This window comes from Zalophus californianus, chromosome 4 (assembly GCF_009762305.2).
Source record: "Zalophus californianus isolate mZalCal1 chromosome 4, mZalCal1.pri.v2, whole genome shotgun sequence".
NCBI classification, from domain to species: domain Eukaryota; kingdom Metazoa; phylum Chordata; class Mammalia; order Carnivora; family Otariidae; genus Zalophus; species Zalophus californianus.
This window is the reverse complement of record NC_045598.1, coordinates 87,761,897-87,766,163: the sequence shown is the minus strand read 5'-3', so window position 1 is coordinate 87,766,163 and position 4,267 is coordinate 87,761,897. Positions and strand designations below refer to the sequence as shown.

At 37.5% G+C, this 4,267-nt stretch overlaps 1 pseudogene; it reads right to left on the bottom strand.

Annotated features, from left to right (window-relative positions):
- Window positions 1-1,071: 1,071 nt before the first annotated feature.
- On the bottom strand, window positions 1,072-3,127 carry LOC113926464 (annotated as a pseudogene).
- Window positions 3,128-4,267: the final 1,140 nt, after the last annotated feature.

Genomic DNA, 4,267 nt, shown 5'->3' with positions numbered 1-4,267 from the left:
CCACAGGAACCCCTTTCATCCCTCCCTCTGCTGATGGCAGTTGCTTTCTTGCTGCTCTCCCGTTCCATCCCTGTCCTTCTGCTGTCTATTCTCAACATAGCAGTCAGAGCTGTCCTTTCAAAATAGGAACCTAAACAACCCCATCTTCCCCACAAATCCCATCCGTGGCTCTTGCTAAGTCACTCACAAAATAATTGAAAGTTCTGAAATAGCTTTATTGATCCTACATAATTAGCCCCACTTTCTCAACTCCCATTATTCTCCTTGCTTCCAGCAAACCATGCTTAATCAGACTGTTGAAGTGACCCCTTCCAGCCTTAGATCCTTCCCGCTGCACTGCCTCTGTTTCAGATGTACTACCCCAGGTTTTTGCAATGCTTGCTCTCTCAGCTTCAAGTCTTGGCTCCGAAGTCATAGGCTCACTAAGGCCTACTCTACTAATTTGTGTAAAATTCAACCTACATTCAAGGGACTCCCTCCACTGCTAAAACATCTAATTCTGCTCTGTTTTCTTTTCTTCTATAGCCCTTCCTACTCTTATATGATTTATTTAAAATAAATTATAATAAATGCAAAGATTTGTATTTATACTTATACATTTAATTTTATATATTACCTTAATATATGTAATTTATATATGTAATATATGTTTACATATATAAATACTATAAAATATGAGCTCCATAAGGACAGAAGTGTTTGTTTGTTTAATTAATTAATTAATTAATTAATATTTATTTTTGTTTTTCAAGGAACATTTAATAACAAGGTAGATAACATATACTTATCTAACATGATACTTTTATATCACTGAAGCTAAAGCAAATCATCCTGTCCATTGGGTAAAAACAGACTGCTTAAGATGTGAGCACAGTAGTGCAATTTTTAAAAATACTGTAATTATAATTTCGGAACTTCAGAATGTGAATGTCAGTGTTCTCTTTTTTTTTTTTTCATATGGGAAAAGAAAATTCCTTTGAAAATTATTTGAAGCTTGGACAAAAATTCCATAGCTATATTCTTGGGATCACTCTGTAGAGTCTTCATGATTCGGATGATACAAGGGAAGCTTCAGTTCAACCTTTTAAGAGAAGACATTCCAGCCCGTGTGATCTCCTCAACTAGGAGAACATTGGTGGCAATCATAACTCAAGAGTGAAGAAGCTATTCCTTGACACAATAATTATCCCACATGCCGACTTCTGCTGCTACCATTGGTTCACCTGTGTTCAAGTCCACACCCACAAGATGACCTGATTCTGATTGTTCTGCTTGAACTTTAGCATTTCCTGAAGGTCAAAACCAGAGTTCTGAGCAAGAACCTTGGGAATAATGAGCAATGCATCAGCAAGTGCTTGAGCTCCAAATTGGGCCCTGCCCTTTACACTGGGCTTATAGTTAATCAAGGCTTCTCCACGGCCACCTCCGCTGCCCCAGCATCTGGAACTACATAGCCATCATCAGTAGCATTTTTAACAGCCTGTAAGCCATCTCTTATTTCATATTTTTTTTTAATTTTATTTATTTATTTTAGAGAGAGAAAGAAAGAGAGAGTGAGTAAGCGAGCACGGGGAGGGACAGAGAGAGAAAGAGAATCCTGAAGCAGACTTCCCACTGAGCATGGAGCCAAACTCAGGGCTTGATCTCAGGACCCCACGATCATGACTTGAGCCGAAATCAAGAGCTGGCTCTTAACCCACTGAGCCACCCAGGCGCCCCTCTTATTGCTTCTTTTATTTGAGGGAGTGTGTGCTTATTTAATACTTTGACCAATAATGTGACAATGAGGATTGTTACATTTCTCAAAAAAGGTGAATTTCTCTTCTCCCAAAGTATACTCATAAACAAGTCCTGCATGTCCCAATCAGGATTTAGATCATCCAAAGAATTTAGAGCTACTCCACCACAAGCAAGAGTCAGCCTTTCCATATTTCTTCCTTTAGCTCTACTCAAAGCTACTGTGCCTTCTTTTGTGAGAGCATTTGAGGAAAAGGGGTCAATTCCCTTTAGATTAATAACAACAAATCCTTTATCTGAATTACCACAGACTTTCATTTTCAGTTCTATTATTTTTTTAACTCTATCTTCAGTGAATTTTCTTTCAGCTTTTAGGAGTTTCTCTCTCTCTTGGACACCCTTGTAAAAAAAGCCAGAATTCACTTCTGGTTTTTTCATATTCTAATGACACATTGCATGTGAAGATGTATGTGCATCTTCTTTTTCTTTTTCATATCAGGATGCTGTGCCCCCAAAACAAGACCTCTGATGAAGCTTGTATAAGTTTCAGACTTATGTTTCATCGCCATGATTTCAACCACGAGGAGATCAATAGGTTCATCTTGTTTTTTAATGGCAAAAATGGAGTCCACTACAGCCTCTGTTAAGACATTAGCAAAAACAAACAAACAAACAAACAAATCAACAAGTTCAGTATGCACTTTTTTTTTAAAGATTTTATTTATTATGACAGAGAGAGAGAAAGAGAGAGACAGCAAGAGAAGGAACACAAGCGGGGGAGTGGGAGAGGGAGAAGCAGGCTTCCCGCTGAGCAGGGAGCCTGATGTGGGGCTTGATCCCAGGACCCTGGGACCATGACCTGAGCTGAAGGCAGACGCTTAATGACTGAGCCACCCAAGCGCCCCACAGTATGCACTTTAGTATGAAGAAATGTTCTGGCCACATCTATAAGTGCTTCCTTGTCCATTTCTCTGCTTATTTTGACTTGTTCCAAAAACTAAAGTGCCTTTTCCTTTGCAGCTTCAAATCCTTCTGTTATTATTCTGAGATGAAGACCTTCAGAAATGTAGAAAGCCTGTTTCAGCAGCTCTCCAATGATTAGGACATTGGAAGTGATACCATCACCAGTTACGCCATGCTGGGCTGTTGTTACTTTGGCTTATAAGGTGGCTGTTGGGTGTTGAATTTGCATTTCATGAAGCAGCACATTACCATATTTAGTAAGTTTGATGTCTCCAGCACCAGAAACAAGCATCTTTATGGTGTCCTTAGGATCCAAGTTAGTCCTCAGCCCGTCCTACAGCCTCTGGGCTGCACTGATGTTCACCGCCAGTGCCGCCTAGACTTGGGCCACCTTGGCCTTGGGGTTCAGCATCTTCACATCCACCATTGCTAACCAGCACAGGAAGAGCTGTTGCATTTTTTTTTTTAATGAAAATAGTGCCTAGTACAGAATTGACTCTCAATACCTATTTGATAAAGAATGGATCTGGTCATTTAATTAAATAACAAGTGTTTTCTCTCAAGTGGTATTGGAAGGTAATGCCATTTTTTTTTTTTGGTAATTGCTTTTGATTTGTTTGAAGAAGGATCTATAATAACATTTTAATATAGCAGCATCTCATTCTAACACAGCAGGGGAATGTTGCCCACACACTCACCACTTTGAGTGAATAATCAAATAATTTAATCTGAACTATTCATGGCCCTGAAAATGCTTAGTGTTTCATGGGGGAAAAAATGGAAATCAATTTTACTCAAATGCTTTAAATTTACTATAATTGAATATTAAACACTTACACATGTGTTGTTATACATTCTTATAAAAACTGTATAATGTAGATTTTTTTGAATTAATTTTTGAATACAATTGACCCAAGGACACATAGCTGAAGCCTTCATGAAGCTTCTAAGATTCTAAACTCTATGCTCTTCACACAACTTCTTCATGTAAGATAAAAGGAAAGTAAAATTCCCATCTAAAGTAAGTTTATCAGACTTCTATGGCATAAAAAATGATATACAGTAAAATTTTCGAATATGATAGTAACAATACTATAGTATTAAATATTTTAAGTATATAAAAAAGATGAATAGTCACAGAATAAGAAACCTCAAATACTGCTTTAGAAAACAAGTTAGTTAAAATGTTCAAGTCATATTCTCATTTCTTTTTGCAATATCTAGCCTCACCAGAATATCCTCCACAACAGAGTGAGCTTTGAAGTTCACAAAATTTGATTCAACATTGGCATATCGACCTGACTTCAAAGGGATTTACACTGCTGAAGAATTTCACTGAGTTCAAGAAAGAAAGGGGAATCTCAACTTCCTGTGAAATCTAACTTCAGAGTACCTGGTACCTTCAACAAAGTTAGATACATCTGGGTATCAAAAACAGGGATTTGAAAGTACAGTTCAATTCATACAGAATATCTCTTTTTTAATTTCCTGTTTGTTGAATATTTATTGTGATGTGACCATAGGAAAACCAAAAGTTGCAAGTTTAGTATTTCAGAGATAAAGCTTT